The sequence below is a fragment of the Phalangium opilio genome, unplaced genomic scaffold (assembly GCF_054372755.1).
Source record: "Phalangium opilio isolate 3A_F unplaced genomic scaffold, DU_Popi_V2 ptg000056l_1, whole genome shotgun sequence".
NCBI lineage: Eukaryota > Metazoa > Arthropoda > Arachnida > Opiliones > Phalangiidae > Phalangium > Phalangium opilio.
Window position 1 is genome coordinate 2,941,242 of NW_028324175.1, and position 22,680 is coordinate 2,963,921.

At 46.7% G+C, this 22,680-nt stretch overlaps 8 non-coding genes across 8 annotated transcripts; all 8 read right to left on the minus strand.

The window, feature by feature from the left end:
* Window positions 1-12,006: 12,006 nt before the first annotated feature.
* TRNAN-AUU (transfer RNA asparagine (anticodon AUU)) lies at window positions 12,007-12,079 on the minus strand. The gene has a single exon. It is a non-coding gene; the product is annotated as a tRNA-Asn (tRNA).
* Window positions 12,080-16,399: 4,320 nt separating this feature from the next.
* TRNAD-GUC (transfer RNA aspartic acid (anticodon GUC)) lies at window positions 16,400-16,472 on the minus strand. The gene has a single exon. It is a non-coding gene; the product is annotated as a tRNA-Asp (tRNA).
* A 513-nt stretch (window positions 16,473-16,985) lies between these two features.
* TRNAD-GUC (transfer RNA aspartic acid (anticodon GUC)) lies at window positions 16,986-17,058 on the minus strand. The gene has a single exon. It is a non-coding gene; the product is annotated as a tRNA-Asp (tRNA).
* Window positions 17,059-17,864: 806 nt separating this feature from the next.
* Window positions 17,865-17,937, minus strand: TRNAD-GUC (transfer RNA aspartic acid (anticodon GUC)). Its single transcript has one exon. It is a non-coding gene; the product is annotated as a tRNA-Asp (tRNA).
* Window positions 17,938-19,327: 1,390 nt separating this feature from the next.
* On the minus strand, window positions 19,328-19,400 carry TRNAD-GUC (transfer RNA aspartic acid (anticodon GUC)). The gene has a single exon. It is a non-coding gene; the product is annotated as a tRNA-Asp (tRNA).
* A 456-nt stretch (window positions 19,401-19,856) lies between these two features.
* On the minus strand, window positions 19,857-19,929 carry TRNAD-GUC (transfer RNA aspartic acid (anticodon GUC)). Its single transcript has one exon. It is a non-coding gene; the product is annotated as a tRNA-Asp (tRNA).
* Window positions 19,930-21,908: 1,979 nt separating this feature from the next.
* On the minus strand, window positions 21,909-21,981 carry TRNAD-GUC (transfer RNA aspartic acid (anticodon GUC)). The gene has a single exon. It is a non-coding gene; the product is annotated as a tRNA-Asp (tRNA).
* A 368-nt stretch (window positions 21,982-22,349) lies between these two features.
* TRNAD-GUC (transfer RNA aspartic acid (anticodon GUC)) lies at window positions 22,350-22,422 on the minus strand. Its single transcript has one exon. It is a non-coding gene; the product is annotated as a tRNA-Asp (tRNA).
* Window positions 22,423-22,680: the final 258 nt, after the last annotated feature.

Consider the following 22,680-nt stretch of genomic DNA (forward strand, 5'->3'; position numbering starts at 1 on the left):
AAAAACTGTTAAAATTCAATTTTTCAATAAGAAATCGTTGTCACGGATTTTGTATCTTGAAGAAGAAAAACATGCGATTTTTTCGGTACACTTTTGAATGCATTTTTTTCTGGAGAAATTTTTGACCGAATTCAGCTTAATTCCCTATAAAACACTCATTGAAAGTGATTTCATCTCGATTTAACAATAATTAAAAATTTACCTCGATTTTTAATAACATTTTCAAAATCGACGTTTCACGGCCAAAGAAGCATACTTTGAGTATTTCTTCACTATTTTCAAATATGTTCACTGAAACCATTATTTTTATACTTTTTGCTTTAATTCAAGCAAATGTAACGATATTCAATCAAAAAACTGTTAAAATTAAATTTTTCAATAAGAAATCGTTGTCACGGATTTTGTATCTTGAAGAAGAAAAACATGCGATTTTTTCGGTACTTTTTTGAATGCATTTTTTTCTGGAGAAATTTTTGACCGAATTCAGCTTAATTTCCTATAAAACACTCAATAAAAGTGATTGTGTAAAAACCTTGACCTTTTACGTCACATCTGAGACCTCACAACACCGCTCCCGGATGGGCTCGAACCACCAACCTATTGGTTAACAGCCGAACGCGCTAACCATTGCGCCACGGAAGCCGAAAAGTTAAATGTTCGTCTGGTGTTGTGGAAAAACTCTGACATTTTACGTTACATCTGAGACGTCACAACACCGCTCCCGGGAGGGCTCGAACCACCAACCTTTCGGTTAACAGCTGAACGCGCTGACCATTGCGCCACTGAAGCCCAAAAATTAAATTTTCGTCAGGTATTGAGGTAAAACCTTGACTTTTTACTTCTCATCTGAGACCTCACAACACCGCTCCCGGGTGGGCTCGAACCACCAACCTATTGGTTAACAGCCGAACGCGCTAACCATTGAGCCACGGAAGATCAGAAATTAAATGGTTGTCACGTATTGTGGAAACGTTTTGACTTTTAACGCTACATCTGAGACCCCACAACACCTCTTCCGGGTGGGCTCAAACCACCAACCTTTCGATTAAGAGCTGGACGCGTTAATTACTGCGCCACGGAAGCCCAAAAATTAAATGTTCGTCAGGTATTGTGGAAAAACTCTGACATTTTACGTAACATCTGAGACGTCACAAAACCGCTCCCGGATGGGCTCGAACCACCAACCTTTCGGTTAACACCCGAACGCGCTGACCATTGCGCCACTGAAGCCCAAAAATTAAATGCTCGTCAGGTATTGTGGAAAAACTCTGACTTTTTACTTCACAACCTAGACCTCACAACACCGCTCCCGGATGGGCTCCAACCACCAACCTTTCGATTGACAGCCGAACGGGCTAACCATTGAGCCACGGAAGCTCAGAAATTAAATGGTTGTCAGTTATTGTTGAAAAGTTACGACTTTTCAAGCTACATCTGAGACCCCACAAAACCTCTCTCGTTTGGGCTCGAACCACCAACCTTTCGGTTAACAGCTGAACGCACTAACCATTGCGCCACGGAAGCCCAAAAATTAAATGGTCGTCAGGTATTGTAGAAAAACTTTGGCTATTTACGTTACATTTGAGATCCAAAAACACCGCTCCCTGGTGGGCTCGAACCACCAAGCTATTGGTTAACAGCCGAACGCGCTAACCATTGAGCCACGAAAGATCAGAAAATAAATGGTTATCACGTATTATGGAAAAAGTTTGACTTTTCACGCTACATCTGAGACCTCACAACACCTCTCCCGGGTGGGCTCGAACCACCAACCTTTCGATTAACAGCTGAACGCGCTAACCATTGCGCCACGGAAGCCCAGAAATTAAATGCTCGTCAGGTATTGTGGAAAAACTCTGACATTTTACGTTACATCTGAGACGTCACAACACCGCTCCCGGGAGGGCTCGAACCACCAACCTTTCGGTTAACAGCTGAACGCGCTGACCATTGCGCCACTGAAGCCCAAAAATTAAATGCTCGTCAGGTATTGTGGAAAAACTCTGACATTTTACTTCACATCTGAGGCCTCACAACACCGCTCCCGGATGGGCTCGAACCACCAACCTTTCGGTTAACAGCCGAACGCGCTAACCATTGCGCCACGGACGCCCAAAAAAAATGGGCGTCAGGTATTGCGGAAAAACTTTGGCTATTTACGTTACATTTGAGATCCAAAAACACCGCTCGCGGGTGGGCTCGAACCACCAAGCTATTGGTTAACAGCCGAACGCGCTAACCATTGCGCCACGGAAGCCCAGAAATTAAATGCTCGTCAGGTATTGTGGAAAAACTCTGACATTTTACGTTACATCTGAGACGTCACAACACCGCTCCCGGGAGGGCTCGAACCACCAACCTTTCGGTTAACAGCTGAACGCGCTGACCATTGCGCCACTGAAGCCCAAAAATTAAATGCTCGTCAGGTATTGTGGAAAAACTCTGACTTTTTACTTCACAACCTAGACCTCACAACACCGCTCCCGGATGGGCTCCAACCACCAACCTTTCGATTGACAGCCGAACGGGCTAACCATTGAGCCACGGAAGCTCAGAAATTAAATGGTTGTCAGGTATTGTTGAAAAGTTACGACTTTTCAAGCTACATCTGAGACCCCACAAAACCTCTCTCGTTTGGGCTCGAACCACCAACCTATTGGTTAATAGCCGAACGCGCTAACCATTGCGCCCCTGAAGCCCAAAAATTAAATTTTCGTCAGGTATTGAGGTAAAACTTTGACTTTTTACTTCACATCTGAGGCCTCACAACACCGCTCCCGGATGGGCTCGAACCACCAACCTTTCGGTTAACAGCCGAACGCGCTAACCATTGCGCCACGGACGCCCAAAAAAAATGGGCGTCAGGTATTGCGGAAAAACTTTGGCTATTTACGTTACATTTGAGATCCAAAAACACCGCTCGCGGGTGGGCTCGAACCACCAAGCTATTGGTTAACAGCCGAACGCGCTAACCATTGAGCCACGAAAGATCAGAAAATAAATGGTTATCACGTATTATGGAAAAAGTTTGACTTTTCACGCTTCATCTGAGACCTCACAACACCGCTCCCGGGTGGGCTCGAACCACCAACCTATTGGTTAACAGCCGAACGCGCTAACCATTGAGCCACGGAAGATCAGAAATTAAATGGTTGTCACGTATTGTGGAAAAGTTTTGACTTTTAACGCTACATCTGAGACCCCACAACACCTCTTCCGGGTGGGCTCAAACCACCAACCTTTCGATTAAGAGCTGGACGCGCTAATTACTGCGCCACGGAAGCCCAAAAATTAAATGTTCGTCAGGTATTGTGGAAAAACTCTGACATTTTACGTAACATCTGAGACGTCACAAAACCGCTCCCGGATGGGCTCGAACCACCAACCTTTCGGTTAACAGCCGAACGCGCTAGCCATTGCGCCACGGACGCCCAAAAATTAAATGGTTGTCAGGTATTGTTGAAAAGTTACGACTTTTCACGCAACATCTGAGACCCCACAAATCCTCTCTCGTTTGGGCTCGAACCACCAACCTTTCGGTTAACAGTTGAACGCACTAACCATTGCGCCACGGAAGCCCAAAAATTAAATGGTCGTCAGGTATTGTAGAAAAACTTTGGCTATTTACGTTACATTTGAGATCCAAAAACACCGCTCCCGGGTGGGCTCGAACCACCAAGCTATTGGTTAACAGCCGAACGCGCTAACCATTGAGCCACGAAAGATCAGAAAATAAATGGTTATCACGTATTATGGAAAAAGTTTGACTTTTCACGCTACATCTGAGACCTCACAACACCTCTCCCGGGTGGGCTCGAACCACCAACCTTTCGATTAACAGCTGAACGCGCTAACCATTGCGCCACGGAAGCCCAAAAATTAAATGCTCGTCAGGTATTGTGGAAAAACTCTGACATTTTACGTTACATCTGAGACGTCACAACACCGCTCCCGGGAGGGCTCGAACCACCAACCTTTCGGTTAACAGCTGAACGCGCTGACCATTGCGCCACTGAAGCCCAAAAATTAAATTTTCGTCAGGTATTGAGGTAAAACTTTGACTTTTTACTTCACATCCTAGACCTCACAACACCGCTCCCGGATGGGCTCCAACCACCAACCTTTCGATTGACAGCCGAACGGGCTAACCATTGAGCCACGGAAGCTCAGAAATTAAATGGTTGTCAGGTATTGTTGAAAAGTTACGACTTTTCAAGCTACATCTGAGACCCCACAAAACCTCTCTCGTTTGGGCTCGAACCACCAACCTTTCGGTTAACAGCTGAAAGCGCTGACCATTGCGCCACTGAAGCCCAAAAATTAAATGTTCGTCAGGTATTGTGGAAAAACTCCGACATTTTACGTTACATCTGAGACGTCACAACACTTCTCCCGGATGGGCTCGAACCACCAACCTATTGGTTAATAGCCGAACGCGCTAACCATTGCGCCACTGAAGCCCAAAAATTAAATTTTCGTCAGGTATTGAGGTAAAACTTTGACTTTTTACTTCACATCTGAGGCCTCACAACACCGCTCCCGGATGGGCTCGAACCACCAACCTTTCGGTTAACAGCCGAACGCGCTAACCATTTCGCCACGGACGCCCCAAAAAAATGGGCGTCAGGTATTGCGGAAAAACTTTGGCTATTTACGTTACATTTGAGATCCAAAAACACCGCTCGCGGGTGGGCTCGAACCACCAAGCTATTGGTTAACAGCCGAACGCGCTAACCATTGAGCCACGAAAGATCAGAAAATAAATGGTTATCACGTATTATGGAAAAAGTTTGACTTTTCACGCTTCATCTGAGACCTCACAACACCTCTCCCGGGTGGGCTCGAATACCAACCTTTCGATTAACAGCTGAACGCGCTAACCATTGCGCCACGGAAGCCCAAAAATTAAATGCTCGTCACGTATTGTGGAAAAACTCTGACATTTTACGTTACATCTGAGACGTCACAACACCGCTCCCGGGAGGGCTCGAACCACCAACCTTTCGGTTAACAGCTGAACGCGCTGACCATTGCGCCACTGAAGCCCAAAAATTAAATTTTCGTCAGGTATTGAGGTAAAACCTTGTCTTTTTACTTCATATCTGAGACCTCACAACACCGCTCCCGGATGGGCTCGAACCACCAACCTTTCGGTTAACAGCCGAACGCGCTAACCATTCGCCACGGACGCCCAAAAATTAAATGGTCGTCAGGTATTGTGGAAAAACTTTGGCTATTTACGTTACATTTGAGATCCAAAAACACCGCTCCCGGGTGGGCTCGAACCACCAACCTATTGGTTAACAGCCGAACGCGCTAACCATTGAGCCACGGAAGATCAGAAATTAAATGGTTGTCACGTATTGTGGAAAAGTTTTGACTTTTAACGCTACATCTGAGACCCCACAACACCTCTTCCGGTGGGCTCGAACCACCAACCTTTCGATTAAGTGCTCGACGCGCTAATTATTGCGCCACGGAAGGCCAAAAATTAAATGTTTGTCAGGTATTGTGGAAAAACTCCGACATTTTACGTTACATCTGAGACGTCACAACACTTCTCCCGGATGGGCTTGAACCACCAACCTATTGGTTAATAGCCGAACGCGCTAACCATTGCGCCACTGAAGCCCAAAAATTAAGATTCGTCAGGTATTGAGGTAAAACTTTGACTTTTTACTTCACATCTGAGGCCTCACAACACCGCTCCCGGATGGGCTCGAACCACCAACCTTTCGGTTAACAGCCGAACGCGCTAACCATTGCGCCACGGACGCCCAAAAAAAATGGTCGTCAGGTATTGCGGAAAAACTTTGGCTATTTACGTTACATTTGAGATCCAAAAACACCGCTCCCGGGTGGGCTCGAACCACCAATCTATTGGTTAACAGCCGAACGCGCTAACCATTGAGCCACGAAAGATCAGAAAATAAATGGTTATCACGTATTATGGAAAAAGTTTGACTTTTCACGCTACATCTGAGACCTCACAACACCTCTCCCGGGTGGGCTCGAACCACCAACCTTTCGATTAACAGCTGAACGCGCTAACCATTGCGCCACGGAAGCCCAGAAATTAAATGCTCGTCAGGTATTGTGGAAAAACTCTGACATTTTACGTTACATCTGAGACGTCACAACACCGCTCCCGGGAGGGCTCGAACCACCAACCTTTCGGTTAACAGCTGAACGCGCTGACCATTGCGCCACTGAAGCCCAAAAATTAAATGCTCGTCAGGTATTGTGGAAAAACTCTGACATTTTACTTCACATCTGAGGCCTCACAACACCGCTCCCGGATGGGCTCGAACCACCAACCTTTCGGTTAACAGCCGAACGCGCTAACCATTGCGCCACGGACGCCCAAAAAAAATGGGCGTCAGGTATTGCGGAAAAACTTTGGCTATTTACGTTACATTTGAGATCCAAAAACACCGCTCGCGGGTGGGCTCGAACCACCAAGCTATTGGTTAACAGCCGAACGCGCTAACCATTGCGCCACGGAAGCCCAGAAATTAAATGCTCGTCAGGTATTGTGGAAAAACTCTGACATTTTACGTTACATCTGAGACGTCACAACACCGCTCCCGGGAGGGCTCGAACCACCAACCTTTCGGTTAACAGCTGAACGCGCTGACCATTGCGCCACTGAAGCCCAAAAATTAAATGCTCGTCAGGTATTGTGGAAAAACTCTGACTTTTTACTTCACAACCTAGACCTCACAACACCGCTCCCGGATGGGCTCCAACCACCAACCTTTCGATTGACAGCCGAACGGGCTAACCATTGAGCCACGGAAGCTCAGAAATTAAATGGTTGTCAGGTATTGTTGAAAAGTTACGACTTTTCAAGCTACATCTGAGACCCCACAAAACCTCTCTCGTTTGGGCTCGAACCACCAACCTATTGGTTAATAGCCGAACGCGCTAACCATTGCGCCCCTGAAGCCCAAAAATTAAATTTTCGTCAGGTATTGAGGTAAAACTTTGACTTTTTACTTCACATCTGAGGCCTCACAACACCGCTCCCGGATGGGCTCGAACCACCAACCTTTCGGTTAACAGCCGAACGCGCTAACCATTGCGCCACGGACGCCCAAAAAAAATGGGCGTCAGGTATTGCGGAAAAACTTTGGCTATTTACGTTACATTTGAGATCCAAAAACACCGCTCGCGGGTGGGCTCGAACCACCAAGCTATTGGTTAACAGCCGAACGCGCTAACCATTGAGCCACGAAAGATCAGAAAATAAATGGTTATCACGTATTATGGAAAAAGTTTGACTTTTCACGCTTCATCTGAGACCTCACAACACCGCTCCCGGGTGGGCTCGAACCACCAACCTATTGGTTAACAGCCGAACGCGCTAACCATTGAGCCACGGAAGATCAGAAATTAAATGGTTGTCACGTATTGTGGAAAAGTTTTGACTTTTAACGCTACATCTGAGACCCCACAACACCTCTTCCGGGTGGGCTCAAACCACCAACCTTTCGATTAAGAGCTGGACGCGCTAATTACTGCGCCACGGAAGCCCAAAAATTAAATGTTCGTCAGGTATTGTGGAAAAACTCTGACATTTTACGTAACATCTGAGACGTCACAAAACCGCTCCCGGATGGGCTCGAACCACCAACCTTTCGGTTAACAGCCGAACGCGCTAGCCATTGCGCCACGGACGCCCAAAAATTAAATGGTTGTCAGGTATTGTTGAAAAGTTACGACTTTTCACGCAACATCTGAGACCCCACAAATCCTCTCTCGTTTGGGCTCGAACCACCAACCTTTCGGTTAACAGTTGAACGCACTAACCATTGCGCCACGGAAGCCCAAAAATTAAATGGTCGTCAGGTATTGTAGAAAAACTTTGGCTATTTACGTTACATTTGAGATCCAAAAACACCGCTCCCGGGTGGGCTCGAACCACCAAGCTATTGGTTAACAGCCGAACGCGCTAACCATTGAGCCACGAAAGATCAGAAAATAAATGGTTATCACGTATTATGGAAAAAGTTTGACTTTTCACGCTACATCTGAGACCTCACAACACCTCTCCCGGGTGGGCTCGAACCACCAACCTTTCGATTAACAGCTGAACGCGCTAACCATTGCGCCACGGAAGCCCAAAAATTAAATGCTCGTCAGGTATTGTGGAAAAACTCTGACATTTTACGTTACATCTGAGACGTCACAACACCGCTCCCGGGAGGGCTCGAACCACCAACCTTTCGGTTAACAGCTGAACGCGCTGACCATTGCGCCACTGAAGCCCAAAAATTAAATTTTCGTCAGGTATTGAGGTAAAACTTTGACTTTTTACTTCACATCCTAGACCTCACAACACCGCTCCCGGATGGGCTCCAACCACCAACCTTTCGATTGACAGCCGAACGGGCTAACCATTGAGCCACGGAAGCTCAGAAATTAAATGGTTGTCAGGTATTGTTGAAAAGTTACGACTTTTCAAGCTACATCTGAGACCCCACAAAACCTCTCTCGTTTGGGCTCGAACCACCAACCTTTCGGTTAACAGCTGAAAGCGCTGACCATTGCGCCACTGAAGCCCAAAAATTAAATGTTCGTCAGGTATTGTGGAAAAACTCCGACATTTTACGTTACATCTGAGACGTCACAACACTTCTCCCGGATGGGCTCGAACCACCAACCTATTGGTTAATAGCCGAACGCGCTAACCATTGCGCCACTGAAGCCCAAAAATTAAATTTTCGTCAGGTATTGAGGTAAAACTTTGACTTTTTACTTCACATCTGAGGCCTCACAACACCGCTCCCGGATGGGCTCGAACCACCAACCTTTCGGTTAACAGCCGAACGCGCTAACCATTTCGCCACGGACGCCCCAAAAAAATGGGCGTCAGGTATTGCGGAAAAACTTTGGCTATTTACGTTACATTTGAGATCCAAAAACACCGCTCGCGGGTGGGCTCGAACCACCAAGCTATTGGTTAACAGCCGAACGCGCTAACCATTGAGCCACGAAAGATCAGAAAATAAATGGTTATCACGTATTATGGAAAAAGTTTGACTTTTCACGCTTCATCTGAGACCTCACAACACCTCTCCCGGGTGGGCTCGAATACCAACCTTTCGATTAACAGCTGAACGCGCTAACCATTGCGCCACGGAAGCCCAAAAATTAAATGCTCGTCACGTATTGTGGAAAAACTCTGACATTTTACGTTACATCTGAGACGTCACAACACCGCTCCCGGGAGGGCTCGAACCACCAACCTTTCGGTTAACAGCTGAACGCGCTGACCATTGCGCCACTGAAGCCCAAAAATTAAATTTTCGTCAGGTATTGAGGTAAAACCTTGTCTTTTTACTTCACATCTGAGACCTCACAACACCGCTCCCGGATGGGCTCGAACCACCAACCTTTCGGTTAACAGCCGAACGCGCTAACCATTCGCCACGGACGCCCAAAAATTAAATGGTCGTCAGGTATTGTGGAAAAACTTTGGCTATTTACGTTACATTTGAGATCCAAAAACACCGCTCCCGGGTGGGCTCGAACCACCAACCTATTGGTTAACAGCCGAACGCGCTAACCATTGAGCCACGGAAGATCAGAAATTAAATGGTTGTCACGTATTGTGGAAAAGTTTTGACTTTTAACGCTACATCTGAGACCCCACAACACCTCTTCCGGTGGGCTCGAACCACCAACCTTTCGATTAAGTGCTCGACGCGCTAATTATTGCGCCACGGAAGGCCAAAAATTAAATGTTTGTCAGGTATTGTGGAAAAACTCCGACATTTTACGTTACATCTGAGACGTCACAACACTTCTCCCGGATGGGCTTGAACCACCAACCTATTGGTTAATAGCCGAACGCGCTAACCATTGCGCCACTGAAGCCCAAAAATTAAGATTCGTCAGGTATTGAGGTAAAACTTTGACTTTTTACTTCACATCTGAGGCCTCACAACACCGCTCCCGGATGGGCTCGAACCACCAACCTTTCGGTTAACAGCCGAACGCGCTAACCATTGCGCCACGGACGCCCAAAAAAAATGGTCGTCAGGTATTGCGGAAAAACTTTGGCTATTTACGTTACATTTGAGATCCAAAAACACCGCTCCCGGGTGGGCTCGAACCACCAATCTATTGGTTAACAGCCGAACGCGCTAACCATTGAGCCACGAAAGATCAGAAAATAAATGGTTATCACGTATTATGGAAAAAGTTTGACTTTTCACGCTTCATCTGAGACCTCACAACACCTCTCCCGGGTGGGCTCGAATACCAACCTTTCGATTAACAGCTGATCGCGCTAACCATTGCGCCACGGAAGCCCAAAAATTAAATGCTCGTCAGGTATTGTGGAAAAACTCTGACATTTTACGTTACATCTGAGACGTCACAACACCGCTCCCGGGAGGGCTCGAACCACCAACCTTTCGGTTAACAGCCGAACGCGCTAACCATTGAGCCACGGAAGCTCAGAAATTAAATGGTTGTCAGGTATTGTTGAAAAGTTACGACTTTTCAAGCTACATCTGAGACCCCACAAAACCTCTCTCGTTTGGGCTCGTACCACCAACCTTTCGGTTAACAGCTGAACGCGCTGACCATTGCGCCACTGAAGCCCAAAAATTAAATGTTCGTCAGGTATTGTGGAAAAACTCCGACATTTTACGTTACATCTGAGACGTCACAACACTTCTCCCGGATGGGCTCGAACCACCAACCTATTGGTTAATAGCCGAACGCGCTAACCATTGCGCCACTGAAGCCCAAAAATTAAATTTTCGTCAGGTATTGAGGTAAAACTTTGACTTTTTACTTCACATCTGAGGCCTCACAACACCGCTCCCGGATGGGCTCGAACCACCATCCTATTGGTTAACAGCCGAACGCGCTAACCATTGAGCCACGGAAGATCAGAAATTAAATGGTTGTCACGTATTGTGGAAACGTTTTGACTTTTAACGCTACATCTGAGACCCCACAACACCTCTTCCGGTGGGCTCGAACCACCAACCTTTCGATTAAGTGCTCGACGCGCTAATTATTGCGCCACGGAAGGCCAAAAATTAAATATTCGTCAGGTATTGTGGAAAAACTCCGACATTTTACGTTACATCTGAGACGTCACAACACTTTTCCCGGATGGGCTCGAACCACCAACCTATTGGTTAATAGCCGAACGCGCTAACCATTGCGCCACTGAAGCCCAAAAATTAAATTTTCGTCAGGTATTGAGGTAAAACTTTGACTTTTTACTTCACATCTGAGGCCTCACAACACCTCTCCCGGATGGGCTCGAACCACCAACCTTTCGGTTAACAGCCGAACGCGCTAACCATTGCGCCACGGACGCCCAAAAAAAATGGTCGTCAGGTATTGCGGAAAAACTTTGGCTATTTACGTTACATTTGAGATCCAAAAACACCGCTCCCGGGTGGGCTCGAACCACCAATCTATTGGTTAACAGCCGAACGCGCTAACCATTGAGCCACGAAAGATCAGAAAATAAATGGTTATCACGTATTATGGAAAAAGTTTGACTTTTCACGCTTCATCTGAGACCTCACAACACCTCTCCCGGGTGGGCTCGAATACCAACCTTTCGATTAACAGCTGAACGCGCTAACCATTGCGCCACGGAAGCCCAAAAATTAAATGCTCGTCAGGTATTGTGGAAAAACTCTGACATTTTACGTTACATCTGAGACGTCACAACACCGCTCCCGGGAGGGCTCGAACCACCAACCTTTCGGTTAACAGCCGAACGCGCTAACCATTGAGCCACGGAAGCTCAGAAATTAAATGGTAGTCAGGCATTGTTGAAAAGTTACGACTTTTCAAGCTACATCTGAGACCCCACAAAACCTCTCTCGTTTGGGCTCGAACCACCAACCTTTCGGTTAACAGCTGAACGCGCTGACCATTGCGCCACTGAAGCCCAAAAATTAAATGTTCGTCAGGTATTGTGGAAAAACTCCGACATTTTACGTTACATCTGAGACGTCACAACACTTCTCCCGGATGGGCTCGAACCACCAACCTATTGGTTAATAGCCAAACGCGCTAACCATTGCGCCACTGAAGCCCAAAAATTAAATTTTCGTCAGGTATTGAGGTAAAACTTTGACTTTTTACTTCACATCTGAGGCCTCACAATACCGCTCCCGGATGGGCTCGAACCACCAACCTTTCGGTTAACAGCCGAACGCGCTAACCATTGCGCCACGGACGCCCAAAAAAAATGGTCGTCAGGTATTGCGGAAAAACTTTGGCTATTTACGTTACATTTGAGATCCAAAAACACCGCTCCCGGGTGGGCTCGAACCACCAAGCTATTGGTTAACAGCCGAACGCGCTAACCATTGAGCCACGAAAGATCAGAAAATAAATGGTTATCACGTATTATGGAAAAAGTTTGACTTTTCACGCTTCATCTGAGACCTCACAACACCTCTCCCGGGTGGGCTCGAATACCAACCTTTCGATTAACAGCTGAACGCGCTAACCATTGCGCCACGGAAGCCCAAAAATTAAATGCTCGTCAGGAATTGTGGAAAAACTCTGACATTTTACGTTACATCTGAGACGTCACAACACCACTCCCGGGAGGGCTCGAACCACCAACCTTTCGGTTAACAGCTGAACGCGCTGACCATTGCGCCACTGAAGCCCAAAAATTAAATTTTCGTCAGGTATTGAGGTAAAACCTTGTCTTTTTACTTCACATCTGAGACCTCACAACACCGCTCCCGGATGGGCTCGAACCACCAACCTTTCGGTTAACAGCCGAACGCGCTAACCATTCGCCACGGACGCCCAAAAATTAAATGGTCGTCAGGTATTGTGGAAAAACTTTGGCTATTTACGTTACATTTGAGATCCAAAAACACCGCTCCCGGGTGGGCTCGAACCACCAACCTATTGGTTAACAGCCGAACGCGCTAACCATTGAGCCACGGAAGATCAGAAATTAAATGGTTGTCACGTATTGTGGAAAAGTTTTGACTTTTAACGCTACATCTGAGAACCCACAACACCTCTTCCGGTGGGCTCGAACCACCAACCTTTCGATTAAGTGCTCGACGCGCTAATTATTGCGCCACGGAAGGCCAAAAATTAAATGTTCGTCAGGTATTGTGGAAAAACTCTGACATTTTACGTAACATCTGAGACGTCACAACACCGCTCCCGGATGGGCTCGAACCACCAACCTTTCGGTTAACAGCCGAACGCGCTAGCTATTGCGCCACGGACGCCCAAAAATTAAATGTTTGTCAGGTTTTGTTGAAAAGTTACGACTTTTCACGCTACATCTGAGACCCCACAAAACCTCTCTTTTGGGCTCGAACCACCAACCTTTCGGTTAACAGCTGAACGCGCTAACCATTGCGCCACGGAAGCCCAAAAATTAAATGGTCGTCAGGTATTGTAGAAAAACTTTGGCTATTTACGTTACATTTGAGATCCAAAAACACCGCTCCCGGGTGGGCTCGAACCACCAAGCTATTGGTTAACAGCCGAACGCGCTGACTATTGCGCCACTGAAGCCCAAAAATTAAATGTTCGTCAGGTATTGTGGAAAAACTCCGACATTTTACGTTACATCTGAGACGTCACAACACTTCTCCCTGATGGGCTCGAACCACCAACCTATTGGTTAATAGCCGAACGCGCTAACCATTGCGCCACTGAAGCCCAAAAATTAAATTTTCGTCAGGTATTGAGGTAAAACTTTGACTTTTTACTTCACATCTGAGGCCTCACAACACCGCTCCCGGATGGGCTCGAACCACCAACCTTTCGGTTAACAGCCGAACGCGCTAACCATTGCGCCACGGACGCCCAAAAAAAATGGTCGTCAGGTATTGTGGAAAAACTTTGGCTATTTACGTTACATTTGAGATCCAAAAACACCGTTCCCGGGTGGGCTCGAACCACCAAGCTAATGGTTAACAGCCGAACGCGCTAACCATTGAGCCACGAAAGATCAGAAAATAAATGGTTATCACGTATTATGGAAAAAGTTTGACTTTTCACGCTACATCTGAGACCTCACAACACCTCTCCCGGGTGGGCTCGAAACACCAACCTTTCGATTAACAGCTGAACGCGCTAACCATTGCGCCACGGAAGCCCAAAAAATAAATGCTCGTCAGGTATTGAGGTAAAACTTTGACTTTTTACTTCACATCCGAGACCTCACAACACCGCTCCCGGATGGGCTCGAACCACCAACCTTTCAATTAACAGCCGAACGCACTAACCATTGAGCCACGGAAGCTCAGAAATTAAATGGTTGTCACGTATTGTGGAAAAGTTTTGACTTTTTACGCTACATCTGAGACCCCACATCACCTCTTCCGGGTGGGCTCGAACCACCAACCTTTCGATTAACAGCTGAACGCGCTAACCATTGCGCCACGGAAGCCCAAAAATTAAATGTTCGTCAGGTATTGTGGAAAAACTCTGACATTTTACGTTACATCTGAGACCCCACAACACCTCTTCCGGTGGGCTCGAACCACCAACCTTTCGATTAAGTGCTCGACGCGCTAATTATTGCGCCACGGAAGGCCAAAAATTAAATGTTCGTCAGGTATTGTGGAAAAACTCTGACATTTTACGTAACATCTGAGACGTCACAACACCGCTCCCGGATGGGCTCGAACCACCAACCTTTCGGTTAACAGCCGAACGCGCTAGCCATTGCGCCACGGACGCCCAAAAATTAAATGTTTGTCAGGTTTTGTTGAAAAGTTACGACTTTTCACGCTACATCTGAGACCCCACAAAACCTCTCTTTTGGGCTCGAACCACCAACCTTTCGGTTAACAGCTGAACGCGCTAACCATTGCGCCACGGAAGCCCAAAAATTAAATGGTCGTCAGGTATTGTGGAAAAACTTTGGCTATTTACGTTACATTTGAGATCCAAAAACACCGTTCCCGGGTGGGCTCGAACCACCAAGTTGATGGTTAACAGCCGAACGCGCTAACCATTGAGCCACGAAAGATCAGAAAATAAATGGTTATCACGTATTATGGAAAAAGTTTGACTTTTCACGCTACATCTGAGACCTCACAACACCTCTTCCGGGTGGGCTCGAACCACCAACCTTTCGATTAACAGCTGAACGCGCTAACCATTGCGCCACGGAAGCCCAAAAATTAAATGTTCGTCAGGTATTGTGGAAAAACTCTGACATTTTACGTTACATCTGAGACCCCACAACACCTCTTCCGGTGGGCTCGAACCACCAACCTTTCGATTAAGTGCTCGACGCGCTAATTATTGCGCCACGGAAGGCCAAATATTAAATGTTCGTCAGGTATTGTGGAAAAACTTTGGCTATTTACGTTACATTTGAGATCCAAAAACACCGTTCCCGGGTGGGCTCGAACCACCAAGCTAATGGTTAACAGCCGAACGCGCTAACCATTGAGCCACGAAAGATCAGAAAATAAATGGTTATCACGTATTATGGAAAAAGTTTGACTTTTCACGCTACATCTGAGACCCCACAAAACCTCTCTTTTGGGCTCGAACCACCAACCTTTCGGTTAACAGCTGAACGCGCTAACCATTGCGCCACGGAAGCCCAAAAATTAAATGGTCGTCAGGTATTGTGGAAAAACTTTGGCTATTTACGTTACATTTGAGATCCAAAAACACCGCTCCCGGGTGTGCTCGAACCACCAATTAATGGTTAACAGCCGAACGCGCTAACCATTGAGCCACGAAAGATCAGAAAATAAATGGTTATCACGTATTATGGAAAAAGTTTGACTTTTCACGCTACATCTGAGACCTCACAACACCTCTCCCGGGTGGGCTCGAACCACCAACCTTTCGATTAACAGCTGAACGCGCTAACCATTGCGCCACGGAAGCCCAAAAATTAAATGTTCGTCAGGTATTGTGGAAAAACTCTGACATTTTACGTTACATCTGAGACCCCACAACACCTCTTCCGGTGGGCTCGAACCACCAACCTTTCGATTAAGTGCTCGACGCGCTAATTATTGCGCCACGGAAGGCCAAAAATTAAATGTTCGTCAGGTATTGTGGAAAAACTCTGACATTTTACGTAACATCTGAGACGTCACAACACCGCTCCCGGATGGGCTCGAACCACCAACCTTTTGGTTAACAGCCGAACGCGCTAGCCATTGCGCCACGGAAGCCCAAAAATTAAATGCTCGTCAGGTATTGTGGAAAAACTCTGACATTTTACGTTACATCTGAGACGTCACAACACCGCTCCCGGGAGGGCTCGAACCACCAACCTTTCGGTTAACAGCTGAACGCGCTGACCATTGCGCCACTGAAGCCCAAAAATTAAATTTTCGTCAGGTATTGAGGTAAAACTTTGACTTTTTACTTCACATCCGAGACCTCACAACACCGCTCCCGGATGGGCTCGAACCACCAACCTTTCGATTGACAGCCGAACGCGCTAACCATTGAGCCACGGAAGCTCAGAAATTAAATGGTTGTCACGTATTGTTGAAAAGTTACGACTTTTCACGCTACATCTGAGACCCCACAAAACCTCTCTTTTGGGCTCGAACCACCAACCTTTCGGTTAACAGCTGAACGCGCTAACCATTGCGCCACGGAAGCCCAAAAATTAAATGGTCGTCAGGTATTGTGGAAAAACTTTGGCTATTTACGTTACATTTGAGATCCAAAAACACCGCTCCCGGGTGGGCTCGAACCACCAATCTAATGGTTAACAGCCGAACGCGCTAACCATTGAGCCACGAAAGATCAGAAAATAAATGGTTATCACGTATTATGGAAAAAGTTTGACTTTTCACGCTACATCTGAGACCTCACAACACCTCTCTTGGGTGGGCTCGAACCACCAACCTTTCGATTAACAGCTGAACGCGCTAACCATTGCGCCACGGAAGCCCAAAAATTAAATTTTCGTCAGGTATTGAGGTAAAACTTTGACTTTTTACTTCACATCCGAGACCTCACAACACCGCTCCCGGATGGGCTCGAACCACCAACCTTTCGATTGACAGCCGAACGCGCTAACCATTGAGCCACGGAAGCTCAGAAATTAAATGGTTGTCACGTATTGTGGAAAAGTTTTGACTTTTTACGTTACATCTGAGACCCCACAACACCTCTTCCGGGCGGGCTCGAACCACCAACCCTTCGATTAACAGCTGAACGCGCTAACCATTGCGCCACGGAAGTCCAAAAGTTAAATGTTCGTCAGGTATTGTGGAAAAACTCTGACATTTTACGTTACATCTGAGACCCCACAACACCTCTTCCGGTGGGCTCGAACCACCAACCTTTCGATTAAGTGCTCGACGCGCTAATTATTGCGCCACGGAAGCTCAGAAATTAAATGGTTGTCACGTATTGTGGAAAAGTTACGACTTTTCACGCTACATCTGAGACCCCACAAAACCTCTCTTTTGGGCTCGAACCACCAACCTTTCGGTTAACAGCTGAACGCGCTAACCATTGCGCCACGGAAGCCCAAAAATTAAATGGTCGTCAGGTATTGTGGAAAAACTTTGGCTATTTACGTTACATTTGAGATCCAAAAACACCGCTCCCGGGTGGGCTCGAACCACCAACCTTTCTGTTAACAGCCGAACGCGCTAACCATTGAGCCACGAAAGATCAGAAAATAAATGGTTATCACGTATTATGGAAAAAGTTTGACTTTTCACGCTACATCTGAGACCTCACAACACCTCTCCCGGGTGGGCTCGAACCACCAACCTTTCTGTTAACAGCTGAACGCGCTGACCATTGCGCCACTGAAGCCCAAAAATTAAATTTTCGTCAGGTATTGAGGTAAAACTTTGACTTTTTACTTCACATCCGAGACCTCACAACACCGCTCCCGGATGGGCTCGAACCACCAACCTTTCGATTGACAGCCGAACGCGCTAACCATTGAGCCACGGAAGCTCAGAAATTTAATGGTTGTCAGGTTTTGTTGAAAAGTTACGACTTTTCACGCTACATCTGAGACCCCACAAAACCTCTCTTTAGGGCTCGAACCACCAACCTTTCGATTAACAGCTGAACGCGCTAACCATTGCGCCACGGAAGCCCAAAAATTAAATGTTCGTCAGGTATTGTGGAAAAACTCTGACATTTTACGTTACATCTGAGACCCCACAACACCTCTTCCGGTGGGCTCGAACCACCAACCTTTCGATTAAGTGCTCGACGCGCTAATTATTGCGCCACGGAAGGCCAAATATTAAATGTTCGTCAGGTATTGTGGAAAAACTTTGGCTATTTACGTTACATTTGAGATCCAAAAACACCGTTCCCGGGTGGGCTCGAACCACCAAGCTAATGGTTAACAGCCGAACGCGCTAACCATTGAGCCACGAAAGATCAGAAAATAAATGGTTATCACGTATTATGGAAAAAGTTTGACTTTTCACGCTACATCTGAGACCCCACAAAACCTCTCTTTTGGGCTCGAACCACCAACCTTTCGGTTAACAGCTGAACGCGCTAACCATTGCGCCACGGAAGCCCAAAAATTAAATGGTCGTCAGGTATTGTGGAAAAACTTTGGCTATTTACGTTACATTTGAGATCCAAAAACACCGCTCCCGGGTGTGCTCGAACCACCAATTAATGGTTAACAGCCGAACGCGCTAACCATTGAGCCACGAAAGATCAGAAAATAAATGGTTATCACGTATTATGGAAAAAGTTTGACTTTTCACGCTACATCTGAGACCTCACAACACCTCTCCCGGGTGGGCTCGAACCACCAACCTTTCGATTAACAGCTGAACGCGCTAACCATTGCGCCACGGAAGCCCAAAAATTAAATGTTCGTCAGGTATTGTGGAAAAACTCTGACATTTTACGTTACATCTGAGACCCCACAACACCTCTTCCGGTGGGCTCGAACCACCAACCTTTCGATTAAGTGCTCGACGCGCTAATTATTGCGCCACGGAAGGCCAAAAATTAAATGTTCGTCAGGTATTGTGGAAAAACTCTGACATTTTACGTAACATCTGAGACGTCACAACACCGCTCCCGGATGGGCTCGAACCACCAACCTTTTGGTTAACAGCCGAACGCGCTAGCCATTGCGCCACGGAAGCCCAAAAATTAAATGCTCGTCAGGTATTGTGGAAAAACTCTGACATTTTACGTTACATCTGAGACGTCACAACACCGCTCCCGGGAGGGCTCGAACCACCAACCTTTCGGTTAACAGCTGAACGCGCTGACCATTGCGCCACTGAAGCCCAAAAATTAAATTTTCGTCAGGTATTGAGGTAAAACTTTGACTTTTTACTTCACATCCGAGACCTCACAACACCGCTCCCGGATGGGCTCGAACCACCAACCTTTCGATTGACAGCCGAACGCGCTAACCATTGAGCCACGGAAGCTCAGAAATTAAATGGTTGTCACGTATTGTGGAAAAGTTACGACTTTTCACGCTACATCTGAGACCCCACAAAACCTCTCTTTTGGGCTCGAACCACCAAATGGTCGTCAGGTATTGTGGAAAAACTTTGGCTATTTACGTTACATTTGAGACCCAAAAACACCGCTCCCGGGTGGGCTCGAACCACCAAGCTAATGGTTAACAGCCGAACGCGCTAACCATTGAGCCACGAAAGATCAGAAAATAAATGGTTATCACGTATTATGGAAAAAGTTTGACTTTTCACGCTACATCTGAGACCTCACAACACCTCTCTTGGGTGGGCTCGAACCACCAACCTTTCGATTAACAGCTGAACGCGCTAACCATTGCGCCACGGAAGCCCAAAAATTAAATTTTCGTCAGGTATTGAGGTAAAACTTTGACTTTTTACTTCACATCCGAGACCTCACAACACCGCTCCCGGATGGGCTCGAACCAATAACCTTTCGATTGACAGCCGAACGCGCTAACCATTGAGCCACGGAAGCTCAGAAATTAAATGGTTGTCACGTATTGTGGAAAAGTTTTGACTTTTTACGTTACATCTGAGACCCCACAACACCTCTTCCGGGCGGGCTCGAACCACCAACCCTTCGATTAACAGCTGAACGCGCTAACCATTGCGCCACGGAAGTCCAAAAGTTAAATGTTCGTCAGGTATTGTGGAAAAACTCTGACATTTTACGTTACATCTGAGACCCCACAACACCTCTTCCGGTGGGCTCGAACCACCAACCTTTCGATTAAGTGCTCGACGCGCTAATTATTGCGCCACGGAAGCTCATAAATTAAATGGTTGTCACGTATTGTGGAAAAGTTACGACTTTTCACGCTACATCTGAGACCCCACAAAACCTCTCTTTTGGGCTCGAACCACCAACCTTTCGGTTAACAGCTGAACGCGCTAACCATTGCGCCACGGAAGCCCAAAAATTAAATGGTCGTCAGGTATTGTGGAAAAACTTTGGCTATTTACGTTACATTTGAGATCCAAAAACACCGCTCCCGGGTGGGCTCGAACCACCAAGCTAATGGTTAACAGCCGAACGCGCTAACCATTGAGCCACGAAAGATCAGAAAATAAATGGTTATCACGTATTATGGAAAAAGTTTGACTTTTCACGCTACATCTGAGACCTCACAACACCTCTCCGGGGTGGGCTCGAACCACCAACCTTTCGATTAACAGCTGAACGCGCTAACCATTGCGCCACGGAAGCCCAAAAAATAAATGCTCGTCAGGTATTGAGGTAAAACTTTGACTTTTTACTTCACATCCGAGACCTCACAACACCGCTCCCGGATGGGCTCGAACCACCAACCTTTCGATTAACAGCCGAACGCGCTAACCATTGAGCCACGGAAGCTCAGAAATTAAATGGTTGTCACGTATTGTGGAAAAGTTTTGACTTTTTACGTTACATCTGAGACCCCACAACACCTCTTCCGGGCGGGCTCGAACCACCAACCCTTCGATTAACAGCTGAACGCGCTAACCATTGCGCCACGGAAGTCCAAAAGTTAAATGTTCGTCAGGTATTGTGGAAAAACTCTGACATTTTACGTTACATCTGAGACCCCACAACACCTCTTCCGGTGGGCTCGAACCACCAACCTTTCGATTAAGTGCTCGACGCGCTAATTATTGCGCCACGGAAGCTCATAAATTAAATGGTTGTCACGTATTGTGGAAAAGTTACGACTTTTCACGCTACATCTGAGACCCCACAAAACCTCTCTTTTGGGCTCGAACCACCAACCTTTCGGTTAACAGCTGAACGCGCTAACCATTGCGCCACGGAAGCCCAAAAATTAAATGGTCGTCAGGTATTGTGGAAAAACTTTGGCTATCTACGTTACATTTGAGATCCAAAAACACCGCTCCCGGGTGGTCTCGAACCACCAAGCTAATGGTTAACAGCCGAACGCGCTAACCATTGAGCCACGAAAGATCAGAAAATAAATGGTTATCACGTATTATGGAAAAAGTTTGACTTTTCACGCTACATCTGAGACCTCACAACACCTCTCCGGGGTGGGCTCGAACCACCAACCTTTCGATTAACAGCTGAACTCGCTAACCGTTGCGCCACGGAAGCCCAAAAAATAAATGCTCGTCAGGTATTGAGGTAAAACTTTGACTTTTTACTTCACATCCGAGACCTCACAACACCGCTCCCGGATGGGCTCGAACCACCAACCTTTCGATTAACAGCCGAACGCGCTAACCATTGAGCCACGGAAGCTCAGAAATTAAATGGTTGTCACGTATTGTGGAAAAGTTTTGACTTTTTACGCTACATCTGAGACCCCACATCACCTCTTCCGGGTGGGCTCGAACCACCAACCTTTCGATTAACAGCTGAACGCGCTAACCATTGCGCCACGGAAGCCCAAAAATTAAATGTTCGTCAGGTATTGTGGAAAAACTCTGACATTTTACGTAACATCTGAGACGTCACAACACCGCTCCCGGATGGGCTCGAACCACCAACCTTTCGATTGACAGCCGAACGCGCTAACCATTGAGCCACGGAAGCTCAGAAATTAAATGGTTGTCACGTATTGTGGAAAAGTTTTGACTTTTTACGTTACATCTGAGACCCCACAACACCTCTTCCGGGCGGGCTCGAACCACCAACCCTTCGATTAACAGCTGAACGCGCTAACCATTGCGCCACGGAAGTCCAAAAGTTAAATGTTCGTCAGGTATTGTGGAAAAACTCTGACATTTTACGTAACATCTGAGACGTCACAACACCGCTCCCGGATGGGCTCGAACCACCAACCTTTCGGTTAACAGCCGAACGCGCTAGCCATTGCGCCACGGAAGCCCAATAATTAAATTTTCGTCAGGTATTGAGGTAAAACTTTGACTTTTTACTTCACATCCGAGACCTCACAACACCGCTCCCGGATGGGCTCGAACCACCAACCTTTCGATTGACAGCCGAACGCTCTAACCATTGAGCCACGGAAGCTCAGAAATTAAATGGTTGTCAGGTTTTGTTGAAAAGTTACGACTTTTCACGCTACATCTGAGACCCCACAAAACCTCTCTTTAGGGCTCGAACCACCAACCTTTCGGTTAACAGCTGAACGCGCTAACCATTGCGCCACGGAAGCCCAAAAATTAAATGGTCGTCAGGTATTGTGGAAAAACTTTGGCTATTTACGTTACATTTGAGATCCAAAAACACCGCTCCCGGGTGGGCTCGAACCACCAAGCTAATGGTTAA